The sequence below is a fragment of the Pelobates fuscus genome, chromosome 4, assembly GCF_036172605.1.
Source record: "Pelobates fuscus isolate aPelFus1 chromosome 4, aPelFus1.pri, whole genome shotgun sequence".
Lineage (NCBI taxonomy): Eukaryota > Metazoa > Chordata > Amphibia > Anura > Pelobatidae > Pelobates > Pelobates fuscus.
The window spans coordinates 288,850,878-288,869,713 of NC_086320.1; the positions used below are offsets into that span (position 1 = coordinate 288,850,878).

The 18,836-nt window shown below is 40.6% G+C and overlaps 1 protein-coding gene across 2 annotated transcripts in view; it reads left to right on the plus strand.

Moving 5' to 3' along the window:
• The window catches only part of RARB (retinoic acid receptor beta), an 895,445-nt gene that overhangs the window by 328,203 nt on the left and 548,406 nt on the right, over positions 1-18,836 (plus strand). The window contains exon 1 of one of the 2 annotated variants that reach the window (XM_063452190.1): positions 3,461-3,538. The exons of the other annotated variant lie outside the window; for it this stretch is intronic. The gene's annotated coding sequence lies outside the window, so the exon portion shown is untranslated. Of the gene's footprint in view, positions 1-3,460; positions 3,539-18,836 lie in introns of those variants that run through there. 2 annotated transcript variants of the gene reach the window in all.

An 18,836-nucleotide genomic window follows, 5' to 3' on the forward strand; every position in this document is an offset into this window, starting at 1 on the left:
GCACATCCAGTTGTCTCAGATTTTGTGGTGTTTTATACCACGTGTATGCCATTTCCTCTGTCTTTCTTGCCAAAGCACAGTGGTATAACAGGTCACAAATTATACGTCACTGGTTTGGTGTGAAGGTTTTCCCTATGGCGGTTTTCCTTCACTGACGTGCTTTAGGGATCTAGAGTAGGCAAATCCTCTGATGCACACAACCTTTTTTTTTTTACAGCTCAAGTATGCAATGTGTACTCACATTGTACATCTGCTCATGAAAGGGGGTGGTGGGGAATTCTGATTGTATTGGAGGGTAGAGTATAGAAGGGAAATGGCATGTGGCAATGGGTCATTACATAAAAGTTTGAAATTGGTTAGTGTCCTGTGTAAGCTTGGTTGTTGGAGTATGTTGACTATGAACCCTTTCAGTTATTCCTATCTGAGTTTTTGCATGAAGGTACAAGGAGCACTGTCAGGTATATCGTTAATCAGTATGAGCTTGCCCTCTTTTCAACCATATGTCAAATTTTACCTCTTTTATTTTGACATTGAAAGGCAGAATACTTGTAGAATATTTGCACTGTATTCTTAGTTGGTGGGAAAGATTTATTGAGGAACAAACATTAGTTGCAATACAAAAAAAACATAAGAATTTCAGACTAGTTTAAAAAAAAAAAAAACGTAATAAATTAGAATGGACACATTATAGAACACATACAGGTTTAGTAACTAAGGTGAAAGTTGTTGTGAATTAAAAATGTATTTCATATTTAAGGCCAAAGTAGCTAAATTAGAAGCATAGTTCACTTACACAATCACTAAAGCTTACAATAGTGAACCCCTCCCCCCAAGTAAGTAGTCTAATCATTTTCAGTGTGGATTCACCTAAAATAGATTGCAAAAGCTGTAGATTTCTTGTCTGAAGGCTTTTGCAAACCCGCCCCTTCTAACCCCACCCAGACTTTCTGTGACTGTCCAATCACAAACTTCCCAAATGCAGCTCAATAAGAAGTCTCATTGTTCTGGGCAATTGCCTGTTTCTTGAGTTCACCTGAACTGACCTAAACAAATAACAGGACCAGTTGTCTGATTGACAAAGAGGGAGGTGTAGCAAGGTTAAATAATAAAAATAGTGCCACCCTCTACTGAAATCTGCAGTTTTTGTAAAATGAAACAAGTGGATACACTCTTCACTGACGTGCTTTAGGGATCTAGAGTAGGTAAATCCTCTGATGCACACAACCTTTTTTTTTTTACAACTCAAGTATGCAATGTGTACTCACATTGTACAAATATTTTGGACAGCTCTATTGCACTGCCACTGTTTGCTTGCTCAATTTTACTCATTTATTCATTGGTACTGGAGGTTGTGTCCAGATCACCATCAACATCGTTGGGAACGGTAAAAGCAGGCAGGCCAGTGACACAAATTGTATCGCTTGTCAGACTTGCCAGAGTCTGCACAAAGAATAGGTAGGTCAGATTCACATAAATGCATGCCCCAAAAGCAGGACACCAGAGAACAAAGTCAGGACAGCGGGCCAGAACCCTGAAATAGGAATTTTCCTGCCAAAATTGGGACTGTTGGTAGGCCTGTGTGTCTCTTCATTAAGTGGCACTCTGTAGAGTTTAGATTTAGTGCCATTTTTCAGTTTTCAATATTGTACTAAAATCTTACAGAGTTACATAGTTACATAGGCTGAAAACATACATGCGCCCATCAAGTTAGGCGTTCCTCGCATCTGTGTTTTGCTGTTGATCCAAAAGAAGGCCAAATTACCCCAGTTTGAAGCACTTCCAATATTACCCTACAGTTGAAAAATTATATCATTGAATATTATATTTTTGCAAGTATGCATTGAGTTGCTGCGTTTAAACATCTATACAGACTCTGATGAAACCACTTCTTCAGGCAGAGAATTCCACATCCTTATTGTTCTTACTGTAAAAAAACAAAAACTTTCTTTTGCCTTAGACTAAATCTTCTTTATTCCAGTCTAAACGCATGACCTCGTGTCCGATGTATAGACCTGTTTGTGAATCGATTTCCACACAATGGTTTGTATTGGCCCCAGATATATTTGTATAATGTTATCATATCCCCTATGAGGCAACATTTTTCTAAACTAAAAAGGTTTACATTTGTTTACCTTTCTTCATAGCTAAAATGTTCCATTCCTTTTATTCATTTTGTAGCCCGCCTCTGCACTCTTCCCAGTGCCATAATATCCTTTTTTAGAACAGGTGCCCAAAATTACACAGCATATTCGAAATGTGGTCTTACCAGTGATTTATAAAGAGGCAAAATGATATTCTCATCCCGAGAATGAATGCCCTTTTATATTCATGACAATAGCTTACTGGCCTTAGCCACTGCAAATTTCACCTATTGATACTAGTACCATCATCACTATATTAATCTGCAGTGATTATGGTGCTTGCAGTGTTTATTTATATTTATTCCAAGTTCTGCTGTCATATATGCCTGGGGGGTATCTACCTAAGAAGTGGTTCCAAAACCAGAAGTCCCTAAACTCACTGCAGTTGCTTATCTATCCATCATTTTGTTGCAATGTGTCCTGCATTGGATCATGCAGCCAGTTGCTAAATTATTATTATTATTATTATGATATTTATATAGCGCCGTCAAATTCCGCAGCGCTTTACAGTGGGTGGACGAACAGACATGTAGTTGTCACCAGACAAGTTGGACACACAGGAACAGAGGGGTTGAGGGCCCTGCTCAATGAGCTTACATGCTAGAGGGAGTGGGGTAAAATGACAGAAAACGTAAGGATAGTATTAGACTAGTGACAGTTGCAGAAGAGGAATCAGTTGGGAGCTATTAACAGTTTAATTGATACGCTTTTAAATCTTTAATCTTTTTTTTTTTATTTATTAAATGGAGCATCACATAACAAAATGATTAACACACGTTGTTGGTGAGTTTATTCACGGATGTAATAACCAAAGAATTGACGGTCCCCTTTTAACATAAACCTCCTTTCTCCAATTTTTGCATTTTGCTTCTTTAAATTCTCTTCCACATTACCATTACTAATATTTTAGGCATCCCTGCGTATAAATGATTTATTTTAATAATGTGTCATTGAAAACAGTATCGGCACACAAAGAGAAATAGACCACTTCAGCAATATTTCCTTTGACTCAGACAGCTTGCAGTGGCTAAATTCTAGGTCAGTGGGAACATGTAGCTGATGTATATCATGTCTCAAAAATTAGCTGTGAAAATCCTCTTTGACAGTTGATGTGCAGACGATATAATACATTCCATAATCTCCAATTTTAGACTGATAGAGACAATGTTTACAACCAATGACAACCACATGATCACAGCTCAGTGTTCTTTATTGCCAGTGGCATTTAAACTATTCGTGATAAGCATGCCTTTGTCTCACTGTTAGTATTAAGATAGAGCAAAGGAAGGTTGATAATCGTCTGCTGGCGTAACACTGTAGGGATGGGCTGCCGCTGCTCCCTGTGTCTGTCATAATTTTAGTGAAGGACTGTCTTTGAACGTGTGTCAAAAATTCAGGTAATTTATATGGAATTTTGTTGCAATGGATCGTTTCCTGGACAGATGGAATTTTTTTTTCTTGCTTAAAATAGAACAAAAAGAATCCCTTATAATGAACAGTGTCTGTTTGAAAATACTTGCTGCATGAGTATGTCGTCTTTTTTTTTTTTTTAAACATTTTCATGATTTCTGAGAGGTTTTATTTCCACTGGGTCCTATCACAATACAAGTCTGTTTCTTATTTTCAATATATGGCGTATTGGCCGAATAACGCAAATTAGTAAACTCAGGACACTCAGCCCATGTGAAAGTGCTTCCGACGCGTTCTGCACATGTGCAACCCTTCTCTCTGCCATGCCGTTCTTTACCCTTTTTGGGTGGGCCTTTTAAAAATGCATTGACAGATGGTGACATTTACTTAACATGCTAATGAATGCTTCCGTCACTTTGTGAATCCATATGAAATATTATTTTAGCTGTTCCCGAACAAGAAGGGGCCTTACTCCGTACAGTATAGGTGCTCCACATAAAGTGGCCACTGGATGTATTTATGCAATCATGCAATCTAAACAATATAAATAATGATGGTAAATACCATTTTCCATAATACTTTTGTGCTAACTAATGCCAGATCATTTCATTGTGAGAAGGGGCATTACTGTAAAGTTCTGACTGCTGCATTCAGCTAAGCTCTGCATTGATCTCTTACATCCTGAGCTGAGCACATGATACTTTAAATATATTCATTGAACATATCATAGAGCTTTATCTTTGATTAACAACAGTGTCAGAAAGAATTGGAAGGTGATCACCACTCATCCATAGGTGGTGGACAATATTAAATCTCCGCTATCATTCGCTTCAAGTTCACCTTACTGCTAAAGCAGGGAAATAATCCAACATGAATAATGGTTTAAAGTGCAACATTTGCAGCACTTGCATTTAAGGTTTGTTAGGTGACATTTCCTATCAACCACATATGGGGAGACTGTAAAATGAAAAGTTATTTTTTGTATTAGTATTTGTGTATAAATATATTAGAAATCTGATAGAAAGACTGAATACGGACAATAAAAAGAGTAAGTGCGCAGAATTAATTAACATCTATTTTAATGCTAAAATATACATCAATGGTTACGTTTTATAGAATGCCAACATAGTTTGATTTATGCTAGTAAAACTACCAGGCGATTTTTAAGGGAATTATTCAAAGACTACAGACAAATCAAGTATGCCCTTGAATACCATAACTCTTTCAAAAGATAAAAAGATGGTTGCAGCTAAAATGTGGTGTCCGGTTTAAATAAAACCTTTATGGAATTGGGTTCTCTCTTAGCCAATATCAACAAAGTCTGTAATTTGCCCCAGGCATTGTGAACTAGCTTGCCTTTTAAATTGTTGGGGTTTTTCTTCTTTACAATGCATTTTCGAGGATATAGCCTAATGTTTTGGCACTTTAATTAATGTATCATGTCATGCCTTTTATTAAAATAATGGGACCTTTTTAATTTACTAATCAGTTTTACTAAAACTTTGGGTTTGTTTGCTTTGTGTGATCCCAGACACTACACACCATATTGGTAATGAAAATCATATACTTTTGTTTAGGCAATATACATTTAGTCCATATTTGGACACATTGAGCACCCACCTGGTGGCCCATCAAAATACTGCTTTAAATTAATCAATAAAACATATAATATTTTTTATCCCCCCTCCACCCCACCCCCACTACTACAGAGTAAAGCAAGTTTCAATTGGTCATATCATTCCTACAGTCATGGAGGGGGTGATGAGTGATCAGACTCTACCATTGAACTATTAGGATTGCATTAGCATTCCAGAGATGGATAAAGATTGCTATGGCAGTTTTAAATACATTTATTTTAGAAATATATGATTTAACTGTATTTACTGAATGTGGACATTTTGCATAAATGCAGACATTCTCTTTACGATCTGTTGCCATTTTAGTAAGCTGTGTTGCTATTAATGCCTTCAGGGTCATTGCACATGTGACCATTTTATTTATCATTTAATTATTTCTGTCACACCTACTGCATGTGAGTGAGAAAAATGGCATGCTGGTATATACTAACACTTTAAATCTTCCATTCTTTCCATTCTAACATTCCAAACCTTGTGTGAAGAACCATGTATACTTTCTAATGCTTCATTTTACAAATATTTTTTTTAAATGTCTGAAAGAATAAGTGAAAAATATAAATGTGTAAACTTTCTTAATTCAATTTTTTATATTTGTCTGTAAAGCCATTTATACACACAGTTGCAGTGTTATGATGTGTTTATATTCTAGCTATGCATATCTTGCTTCAAATAAATATTTAGCTAATATTTTTCAATCAAAATGTGCTCAGCATTGAAGAGGTTAAGGCGTGATTTGTGATACATTTCATCCTGTTGGACTCATCCCACTTTAGGCTTTGTAGATGCACATTTAGCCCTCCTACTATTTCTTGATTCCTGAACCAGCACATGCATTAAAGGACTTCGGCCAGTACCATAACAACTTAATGAGAATGAATGGTTTAACCACATAATCTTCTTTCCATCGTTGTTTAGTTCTGCCCTTGCCTACCAATCTTTTCAGATTTATCAATGTAGACTGATACTTTAAGCCAGGGGTACGGAACCGTTGGCTCTCCAGATGTCATGCACTACATTTCCATTGATGGTTTGCCAGCTATATGGCTGTAAAGGCATTATGGGAAACGTATTGCAGAACATCTGGAGAGCCGAAGGTTTCTCACCCCCGCTCTAAGTAGTTCCCCTTTCAGAAAACAAAACGGAGACACATTTTCTCTTTTTTTTTCTCAAGCCGTTTTTATAAATGTGGAGCAACTGATTAACTTAGAGCGTCAGCTGACGCTCCCAGACAATCAGCAGCAGGAATGTCATCCATTGCCAATTGAGTTATCAGTTCTACTACTTTTCTATGCCATTTTATGCCCTACTGTTTTTTTTTTTCTTTTCTCTGTTTTATACATTATACATTTAATTGTGTTGCTGCTTCTTATGCTGCCTACCCTCCCATTTTCTTTTCTGTAGATCCTTATCTATTTACGGAAAATTAATAAAAGTAGTTTTTAGAAACCTAGACATCTACAATAATTTCAGCACGGCACTTAAAAAAAAAATCACAGGATGTGCAACTAGCGCTATAAAAGTACAACAGTTTTATTTTGAGATAGCAGTTCAGGGACATCAAAAATTTTAAATCAGGTACAGAAACAACGTGTTTTAATTTGTTCATTCATTGTTTGCAAAAACAAACAAACAAACAAAACAAAATATGGTGTGCAATCCTGTAGAAATACTAAAAATAATTCAAAACTACATTGAATAATTATATAACTAAGAACTAAAGAAAGATTGCTTTTACTTCTATCAACTTCATCAAATCTATGGTGGACGGGGGGTAAAATTTTGTGAAGTCCTAGTTTGCCTCTAAGGAATATTCAAATACCACATATGTAAAGGGGTGCAGCTAATGTAAGATAGCTTATATGTGCTTGCCTAACCGTTCTTTCTAATATATGTGTGTCACCCAACCTTGGACAGCAATAATAGGCTGAAATTACTTGGCCAATCAGCCCCAATAACTAAATAAATCAATGATGTCCAAAATGGGACAGCTACCGCAGACGTTCGCTTCTGCTTTAGTTAAGTCACAGGTGATAGGCCAAGCTTTTGGGAGCAGGAGAACGCTAGTTTTTGTCAAATCACTCAAAGGCTTGTTGCACCATAACCACGTCAATCAAAGCGTTGCTCAAACCACCATATAAATGATTTGAAGTCATCATGGTGGTAGGAGTCTAGATATGCAGGGTTTCAATGTTTGAAATGCTGAGCATCCAGAGATATATTACATTTTGTGCGGGGGGGGGGTGGGAGGGGGCTAGTTACACCACCGGCACACATGACTTTGGCTGGCCGTAACTCTGCTCCATGTTGCCTAATGTCAATTCTGTCCATATTTTATGTCTGTTGTCAGTATCCTGTGCTGTGTGCTACAATTTGTTTAGTTACAATCTGACTATCAGATTTCTGTAATACATTTAAAAGGTAAAAACAAAAAAGAACAACCACCTTATTTCTATTTACTTTATGGTAGTTGTCAGTGAAGACAATTATACATTTTATTTTGTTTTGCTAGAACAGCATTATTTAGTACATACAGCACACAACACTGTAAATGTCCCCATATTTTCTATTATAATTATTTGTATATGCACTATACATTGCCCATAGGCAGTACTAGACCAGTTTTACACTTGGCATTATCAGCTGAGACACCATTCCCTTACATTTTAGGCAAGGTGTCTGATGAAATAGCACCATTGTTCACAGTGCATAGCTTTATGCTACTGTTAAATGCAGCCATGCATGTTTAACCAATATCATATTGGTGGTGTATATTTTAAAAGGGTTAAAGGAAACTATATTTTGTTGTGTTGTGTTAAGCAACTGTCTGAAAGGCATGTCATGCATTTGCGTTTTATAGGTGATCATGTAACGGTTAAATACCAAGCAATAAGTCATATCTGTAATTAAATAAAAAAAAGTATCCTAAAAAGGAAAACCGTGCTTCAAAACTTGAGGTGTCTAAGACTATTTAAATTCAACTGAAAATGCAACTTATGACATCTCAAAATAAAATGACATATTGCACTATTATTTGTTCGTTTTTATTTTTGTTTCTGACGCTTTGTGAGAGTTGAAACTGTCATTTATCGACTCCTAATAAGTGTAACATGTATATATTGCACCATAAGATGAACACTGGTTACTTTGTCACGTTTTGTATTTCATGCAAGGTTTGGGAATCCTTGCTGGTTTACTGCTGCCTATCCTTATTTTCTGGTTTTGTATATATATATGTGTGTGTATATTTGTAACAGAGCGTGTGCATATATATGTATATCAGTGTTTATACAGTATCTCACAAAAGTGAGTACACCCCTCACATTTTTGTAAATATTTTATTATATTTTTTTTCATGTGACAACACTGAAGAAATGACACTCTGTTACAATGTAAAGTAGCAAGTGTACAGCCTGTATAAAAGTGTAAATGTGCTGCCCCCTCAATATAACTCAACACACAGCCATTAATGTCTAAACCGTTGGCAACAAAAGTGAAATGTCCAAATTGGGCCCAAAGTTTCAATATTTTGTGTGGCCACCATTATTTTCCAGCACTGCCTTAACCCTTGTGGGCATGGAGTTCATTAGAGATTCACAGGTTGCCACTGGAGTCCTCTTCCACTCCTCCATGATGACATCACAGAGATGGTGGATGTTAGAGACCTTGCGCTCCCCCACCTTCCATTTGAGGATGCCCCACAGATGCTTAATAGGGTTTAGGTCTGGAGACATGCTTGACTAGTCCATCACCTTTACCTTCAGCTTCTTTAGCAAGGCAGTGGTCGTCTTGGAGGTGTGTTTGGGGTTGTTATCATGTTGGAATACTGCCCTGCGGCCCAGTCTCCGAAGGGAGGGGATCATGGTCTGCTTCAGTATGTCACAGTACATGTTGAACTGTAGCTCCCCAGTGCTGGCAGCACTCATGCAGGCCCAGGCCATTATACTCCCACCACTATGCTTGACTGTAGGCAAGACACACTTGTCTTTGTACTTCTAACCTGGTTACCGCCACACACACTTAACACCATCTAAACCAAATAAGTATATCTTGGTCTCATCGGACCACAGGACATGGTTCCAGTAATCCATGTCCTTAGTCTGCTTGTCTTCAGCAAACTGTTGCAGGCTTTCTTCATCATCTGCATCATCTTTAGAAGAGGCTTTCCTCTGGGTTGACCTGATGCATTGTGCCAACTTGATGCAGTGTGCGGCGTATGGTCTGAGCACTGACAGGCTGACCCCCACCCCTTTAACCTTTGCAGCAATGGTGGCAGCACTCATACATCTGTTTCCCAAAGACATCCTCTGAATATGACGCTGAGCACGTGCACTCAACTTCTTTGGTCAACCATGGCGAGGCCTGTTCTGAGTGGAACCTGTCCTGTGAAACCGCTGTATGGTCTTGCCCACAGTTCTGCAGCTTAGTTTCAGGCTGTTGGCAATCTTCTTATAGCCTAAGCCTTTATGTAGAGCAACAATTCTTTTTTTCACATCCTCAGAGTTCTTTGCCATGAAGTACCATGTTGAACTTCCAGTGACCATAAATGGCCCTTGAATTGCTTGTTTATTGCAATATCAAGAGTCTGGAGATAGCCTGTCATTCCTGCAGGAATCATTATTTTATCATTTTTTTTCTCTGAAAGGAAATTCTATATCTGCTTGTGTGCACCAGGCCTTTTCGGTTTCAAGAACATAAATGTCGAAACACATTCAATCGTATCTTTCTTGCCCTTAGTGATGATTAGAGGTGGGACTTTTTTTCCATCCAGACGAATTGCCACTTTCACGTGCACTTTCATAACCAGTGGAGGAAATGTAGATTGATGAGGCACTCCTCTGATCAATTGTCGTGTGAGATCCTTGGCCCATAAACACTGCAGTTTCATCCATAGCAATCGTGTTGGAGAGTTGGTACTTAGAAAAGTTGATGCCATCAACAAAGGACTTGAATGCAAGTGCACGTTTAATAATTTTATTATCTGCCAGCTTGAACAGTGTTGTCGATCTTCTTAGAGACAGTTCATGTCGTTTAACCCCTTAAGGACCAAACTTCTGGAATAAAAGGGAATCATGACATGTCACACATGTCGTGTGTCCTTAAGGGGTTAAGGAAGTTATCAGCCTGTGTTGTGATGCTTTAAAATCTTCTGGGGATAATTCTAACTGTGGTGCCATTTCAAGGGCAAATTCTTGAATATCAGCCCTGTGCACAACCAAAGCCTTTGCTCTCCTGTCAGCAATCCATTCACAGATGATGACTTCCAGCTAAAAAAATAATGGTTGTCGACCCCATCCACACTTGCGCTTCTTGGCATTTTCCTCGTCCACCTGTTGTTGCTGGAGGTTATCGTACTCTGCTCACCATTTTTGGACCATTTGGAGATCCAACTTCTTCTCTTTGCAGAAAGCCATAAGATTTTTGCTCTGGTAGTTCTCCACAATTCCTTTATTTTTTGCGACAGAATAGGTCTTTCTTTTTGCACTCGTCTGGGTGTCACAATATTACAGGCTCCCGTTTCTACAAACCTGTCGTAAAGCAAATTTGCCGATAAGTGAGGATGCACTATAGTAGCAAGCATGTGCCAGAAGACAGGTCTACATTCGAGGGAATTCCTCCGAACATAGACCAGTTCACTAGTGCATGGAATCCTGTGAATCTATGTTCTGGGAAACGTCCCCGAACACAGATTGGTTTACTCACGAATGGAATCCCGCAAATCTTTGTTCGGGCAAACTTCCCCGAACGTAGATTAGTTTACTCACAAATGGAATCCTGCAAATCTACTTCCCCGGACATAGATTAGCTTACCAAGTGTGGAAAAAAAGGAGAACTGCCAGGAGACAGCGAGAAATAATAACTGTATCGCTGGTGGAGTGACAAATATCAAATAACGCGTTTCTCCTTGGATAGGCGTTATCAAAAGTGTTTATCAACAAGGAGAAACGCATTAAGTGTATTGTGTCTAACTTTTTTATCACTATTTTATTATATATTGTATTACTTTGATTATTTTTTTTAACATTAAAGTACTTTTTTAATTGGACCTAACTTTGCTGCTGTTGAATTGTTTGGAGCTATATCCCTGGTGGGGATCATACCACCAAAGCGCTTTGGATTGAGCAAACCGGAACTTGCTCTTTAGCATGTGAGTAGATGTAACTTATTTATTTCTGCTTACACTCCTTTTTACGGTGTACACTATTGTGGTTCTGTTTGTTTATCTCCACATATACACGAACGGAATAATTTATATTTACACCTGTATCCTTGAGTGGGGATCATACCACTTCAAGCGCTATCAGAGGAGCCAGCTCCATTGCACGTGTGTGTACATTTTATAGGTTTTACCTACCCTTGCTTCATAGCTCTACATACTTCACCATATACATTTTTTGAGGATACCCCCTACCACACATATAACTCGAAGAATTGCCTCTGCACTTGATCCATAGGCGGGGATTATTCCACCCAGGCGCATACACTGGAGCTGTATTGAAGCTCCAGGAAAGTGTGAGTGCACATCTTTTATTTTACTTATCACCACTACAGTTTTAAATACTACACTATTATTTCTTCTCTGGTTTTCTTCACATATACCTTGTCAAAGATTACTGAAGCGCTGCACCTACCCCCCTGTTTTTATACAGAGGAGGGATTAACCTACTTTGTATGGGAGTGTCCTGGATCTGAGAGCCAATGTGATTGTGTATATGTTTTTGCTGTGGTTTACTCTCAGGTCCAGAGGGGAGTGCCCCTTGCATGGGGATTGACATAAAAGGCCAGTGTGGCTACCAATAAATCAGTTCCTGCTTACCCTCAACATAGAGTCTCATCTTGTGTTTGTAGTGAACCGCTAAACCTGCTATAATCACCAGCTCTTGTAAGAGCTACACATAGAAACATAGAATGTGACGGCAGATAAGAACCATTCCGCCCATCTAGTCTGCCCAATTTTCTAAATACTTTCATTAGTCCCTGGCCTTATCTTATAGTTAGGATAGCCTTATGCCTATCCCACGCATGCTTAAACTCCTTTACTGTGTTAACCTCTACCACTTCAGCTGGAAGGCTGAAGTGGTAGAGGTTGGGATTTGGAAAGCATCACTCTGAAGAGCGGTAAAAAACATCTCTGGCAGCAAAACCCCTCATCCTTTTGGGGTGGCCGCCACAGGTACCTTAATCAGAATCATTAAACTGTAACTGCTAGGCAGATTTCTTAAAGCAACATGCAACAGAATGGAACAGAATGTATCTATGTGGACAAATTGCCCACATACACAAATTAAGCTGCTAGACCAAAACCAGACAGCTGAATTAGACAGAGGGGGAGTAGTGCAGCCTGCACAAAGGTATGTCACAAAAGCTAGCCAGCTTTGTATTTTGTAGGTAAGGCATGTAAAACTAAAAATAGGTATGAAAGACCAAATGCAATTTATCAGAACACTGTAGTGTTGGTGTTTCAATGCAGGGCACTGCCACACACAGATAAACATACTGACACAGATATGCACACAAACTTTCATGGCCACTGGAGTGATACTAACAAAACCTCCAGTTATTTAAATGTACATTTGGGATAGTGTTACTTTTTTCTTTGCTGCTGCCCAGGAGTAGTGGGAGTTTGTATTTGCTTTTGTATTACACAGCCATGTTACAGTGCTGCCACATATGTTCCATATTAAGGGTTAATAAATGAGTAGGGGTTTAGAAAAATACCCCTCTCTGTCTTATTAGAGATTTAGCCTTTTAGCTGAAAGCAGCAAGGTGAATTGTTAGTGTAGGACTCAACTAAAAGGTTTGCCTTGACATGGCCAGTGAGCCTATACTTAAATGGCCATTGGAATGATACTATAAAAACTCCAGTTATTTAACTGTGCATAGGGATTTGGAATAGTGTTCGAGTAACATTATTCTTTATTTCTTTGTTGTATGTATTGGGGTTGGTGTGTATTATACAGAACTAATGGGATTCCACCCCCTCTAAGCCAGATCCACGTACATCATACATGACACCTTTAGTAGGCTGGAGTGGTAATTTTACTCTTGCAAAAGGCCCATAACATGCATTGAGCATACGCTGTCTTTGTTCTTAATTTAGATAGTATATTTCTTGGGCACTGTTATATCTCTTATTACTAACTGGATTCCTTCTATTTAAATATGCTTTAGAAAGATGGCTGCATTGAATCAGCAGATGTGTAGTGGGTTTACAGTATTAGAATTTAATTTATTTATTCTCTTTTTTTATTCCTAGAATCATTCTATCTTTAATAAGGCTTTTTTTTTTTTTTTTTATAATTCTTTATTTTTTGTGTGCATGAGATTAACAGACATTTTCCGATGCCACAACAGCACTGGCAAGAAAGATTGATTAAACAAGACATATCAGTTACATGGCATTTGAGTATACTGCACAATTTTTAGTATAGTGTAGAGTAGAGTAGAGTACAGGTTAAGCATTACATGTCTGGCAGAATTATTGTGGGATAATTACGTAGCTATGCAAAGTCATAGACATGGTAAGAATTAAGTTTTTTTTTTTTTTTTTAAATTCTTTATTTTTGCATGTGCATATGAGTTACAGACAATCTTGCAGGGCCACAACAGCAACTGCAGGTATATTCATGGCATTACAATGAGTGGCATTCAGAAACAGCACATTTTTATATGAAGTAGCAAGTTTGGTTACATTTTAGACAGATATATGACATTCCTAGGTACATCTAGGATTGGTTCTCTAGTTAGTGGATTCTCAGATAATAGTTATGCTAGGACGACAGTTTAATCATCTTATCATTAGGCTTTGGCATTCGTTATGGTGCAGTGTTAAAGTAGATTACACAATCTGATTGAGGCTGTCGCTTTTAAACGTGTTATGCAGGATAGTACACAGAATAGGCTATAGGGAAAACTCTGTATTAACGTAAAATAGGCATATGAGTTATGGAGCAGAATTCCCTATAGATTTTAACTCGTTTATATCTAAGCTAGTCTGGACATATATGGTATTTTCATGTTACATCCGATATATTACCAGTGGCTTCTCACCCCACCAGCCCACTTGTGAACAGGTTTGGAATCAAATGGAAGCAGCAATGTCGGCATACACTCGTGTGAGTCCAGTTAAAGTAGAGAGAAGCCTTAACGGATGTGAGCGCCTATCCCATAGTGTCCTGGTCTCCCTACTGTCAGCCGATGCTTCTTAGGTGGTGAGTGGAGGCCCCCTGTGCCGGTCTGTGCCGCTTTGATGTGGGTTACAGTCCCTGCAGATCGGCAGTGTGTGGCTTGGGTGGCTCAGCGTGGTTCGGCATCAGTGAGCTGTGGCTTGGATATTGGGTCACCTCCGACCGTGTGCTGTCAGGCTGTAGCTGTAGAGGGTGTTTCCAGCGGGACTCTCTTGAGAAGGTGCCATCTCTTGCCGGTGCTGCCCGCAGGTTCATACCTTTCAGGTGGAGCGGTGTAGGCCGCTTCTGGGCCACTCTGCTGGTTTTGGCGCCAGCCTCTTTGGTCTCCGCCATCTTGACTGCTGCGCTTTCTTGTTAGGCACGGGCGACTCTGCTGCTGCTCCCGGGGTAGTCGGAGCATGCGGGGGTGAGGACCGGGATCACCCCCCCGGTCCATGGGGGGGGGGAACGGGGCCACGTCCCCACGGGTCTGGCTCCTGTCTGAGCACCGATGGGCAGGATAGCGGGGCAGCGGCCGTCTGCCCCACTCACCGCCGGAGTAGGCCTCGTTGGCGCCAGTGAGGGATTCTCCTCCAGGGGACTGAAACCCGTCGGGCCCGCCTCACCCTGGGTCCGGTACTCTCCACCCGATGGGTTACACCGTCGTTAGTCAGCTTTGTATGCCAAAATAGACCGACATCGTGGTTTTTCTCTCGGTTAGTTCAGGAGCTGGTCCGACATGCGACCATCTCGCTCGGCGGCCTGGCCCCGCCCCCGGTAAGAATTAAGTTAATGTGGGGTGTTTGGTAGTGGAAGGCAGAATTGCATTATATATAGTATTGAGGCAGCTGCAGTAGTACCACCTTCCCGGTGCTTTATGCCCTTAAACTGACCACCCGAGAGGCCACGTAGATAGGTCAGACTGGTGCCTAACAATTCGCTGTCAATGCTTGCAGCTGGCAAGTGAATTAGCGATAAGTGATAAGATAAAAGATAACAACAGAAGCAGAGTATAATAGGGGAAGAACAAAATAGTAATGAGCTGTTGGCTACACATTGACTTATGCAGGGAGCGTGGTAAGGAGCTACCCCTTAGTAGTACCAGTCCCTGTTTAGCCGATTCCCTCCTGGGGCAAGCAAAAGTCCCGCAGTGCAGCATAGGTTGGCAGGTCTGAGAGGCCAATTGACATCTGAGGCAGCCTCCGAAGTGCTCGCCGAGACAGGCCTGCCGCTCCTCTCATCCTCCTCTCCCGGCCTCTTGATCCCTTGGGAAGTATGAGCCATGTAGCGGGTGACATGTGCTGATCTGCGGTCAGCGGCCGCCCTCTTCTCATCTCAGCCTTGTTTGCTTTCCTCCTGGTGGCTCCGGATGTGTGCTGCTTCGGAGATGGCGGGCGGGCTGCTTTTGCCGCCGCATGCCGATTAGGCCGTCTCCGCCTCAGGTATGTTGGGCTCGTGGTGTTTGCTGGCGGGTGCCTTGGAGAGCAGTAAGATGGTTCAGGGGGTGCCTCGTAGAGCTCAGTGGTTGTCAGTCTGCTCTCCAGTCGCCTCCAGAAGGCATCGAAGATAGCTGCCAGGCAGTCAGTCACGGACCTCTCCCCCACAGGAGTCTGATTACTCGTGGCGTCCGCCATCTTAGAGGGTATTCCACTTTGTTCACATACCATTTCGATTCCGCCATGGCTCCTCCGCTGTGCTTGGGAGCGTTCAGGGTGGGGACCGGGATCACCCCCACCGGTCCAGAGGGGGGGGTAGCAGGGCGCCGGGAACATGCTTAGCACTTCGCCTGCACCGGTCCGGGAGATCGGCCGCCTCTCCCTTCCTCAGCGCCGGCTAGGCCTCACTGAAGCTCGACTTCTGGGGTGCCCTGAAAGCCTGCTGGGAGAGTTCCCAGGTCAGTCCTTCGGTTAGCTTAGCTGAAAGTAGGTTGGTTGATGCCCGGTTATGGGTCTCTCATTCCGAAAAGTAGATTTGCTCAGCGTGTCCCCAGGAGCTAGCAAGGGACACAACCAGTCGCCATGATTGTCAGGCCCCGCCCCCTAATAAGGCTTTTTATAACCACTTGTTGGCATTCTATATATACACGTTATCTAAGTAAGTTATCTTGGACTCTGTTCTTGATTAGACTATTTACAATTGTGTAAATAGTTCCCAGATTGCTTGACTCTTTCTAAGGGTCTTTCTGTTGAATTCACCTATCTAATTTATGGATATCTAATTGTCCCATTCATTGCAGTCTATATAGAGGACAAAACTGTGTTCTATCTTTTTGAATGATAGATTTATTGGATTGCTTGTTTCCAAGAGATATATAGAGCTGATCTATTAGCCAGGTTATTATTACAAATGGCAAGTGTATAACATATTTTTGCTTGTCAGTATCTTAGTTTCAACACTTAATCAACTCAGTTTTCTGAGTTTCTACCATGAACGTCAACCTTGGCACATTTATACAATGATGCTCGATTTCTTTTTTACTTTTTTTTTTATTTATTTGCTGCTTTTTTTTCACTTTTTCAAATTAATTTGGATCTTGTTGCAGCTCACTGCCTCTGTTATTAAATCTCTTTTGAGTCTTCATATATATGTAACACATTGGGACATTATCCTGACTTTTTAGAATGGGTGAATTCTTAGCTACATATCTTTTTTCCAGTTGAGAACATCCAGCTAATATGGAATTAGCTAATAATCTAATCCATCTTCGTATATATTTCTACATTACCCTCTCCATATACTAGGTGCAAACATGCCATCTGCTGTTTATGGAAATCACCCAACAGTTTCTAAACTTATATTGTAACTATTGAAACTAATATAATGATAGCAAACTGTTTAACCAGGAACAGTATATTTGGATAATTCGGGTTTTGAAGTACGTCTTGAAACTAATATGTTACTCCTGGAACTAAAATAGGACACTGAAACTCCCGAAAATTGCTGGACTTCCATAATCGCCTTCATTCGTTTCTGCACAACCTAGAGGGCAGTGTTCAGTGAAATCGTTCACATGGATGAGGTGAACAAGCTACACATTGTAATTATGAATTATGTTTGGAATTTTATACATTTTTGTACGTCCAAACTTTCCCCCCCAGTGGTGTTTCATCTGTGCCACATAAAAAGCCAAGTTACAATATGCCCGACAACACCTTGAGACGCCTCACAGCTTTTGGCACACTGTGATATGGAGTGACAAGACCAAAATAAAGCTTTATGGTCACAACCGTAGGCGCAATGCTTGGAGAGAGGTCGAAAAGGCATATTGTGAAAAGAATACCATTCCCACTGTGAAGCACGGGGGTGGTTCACTGGTGTTTTGGTGGGGTGTGAGCTCTAAAGGCACAGGTAATCTTGTGAAAATTGATGGCAAGATGAATGTAGCATGTTATCAGAAAATACTGGCAGACAAATTGCATTTTTCTGCGTGAAGACTGCACATGGGACGCTCTTGGACTTTCCAGCATGACAATGACTCTCTCATACTGGCATGGGCGTAGGAACCCCAAAAAATCTGGGGGGCATAGTATTTTTACTCGCCGGGTATATTCTTATTCCGTAAACTAGGAAATTGTTTATCCCATTGTACAGCGCTATGGAATTTGCAGTTGCTATATAAATGATTAAATAATAACATTAAAGGGTCACTACAGGGAAGGGGTTTTACTTACCCGGATACAGCGCCGGGATCCTCCTGATTAGAACCACCCCTACCCCTCCCCAGAATATTAGAACCACCCCTACCACTTCCATGCACAAAAGAACTCCGCCTACCCCTTCCACGCATATTAACCCCCCTACCCCTTCCATGCATATTAGTACCCCCCTAACCCCTTCCATGCATATTAGTACCCCCTAACCCCTTCCATGCATATTAGAACCCACCCTACCCCTTCCATTCATATTAGTACTCCCCTAATACCCTTCCAATAATTTTTCTACCTTCCCCTATCCATATTAGTAGCCCCCCTAAACCCTTCCAATTATTTTTCTACCCACCCCTCTCCCCCTATCCTTATTAGTAGCCCCCTTAACCCTTTCCAATTATTTTTCTGACATGTTAACTAACGCCAGTGCTGGAGTGCCGCCATGTTTACATTAAAAGGCCTGCAGGGACAGGCTATAGACACCAGAACCACTACATTAAGCTGCAGTGGTAAATTAGAAATTAGTGCCACAAATAATATGCTAGATTGCCTACTTACAACCAGATGAGGATGATGATGGGCTCTAGCTGCAGTCTGGCTCCACTGGTCTGGTGTAGAACAGGCTCTATGGAGGCTGTTTGTAACTGTGGTCACAAAAATCAATGTTCTGGGAGAACGGGAAGCAGCTCCGTTTTTTGGGGGCCCTTTACACAACTCAAGGTCTGGGTCCCAGGGTCCACCTTCATGTTCCACCAATGAGTTTGTTCACAGGGGGTGGAGTGTGTAGGGGATGTCCTGATATGTGTGTAAGGAATGCATTGTGTGAATCTGTGTTTG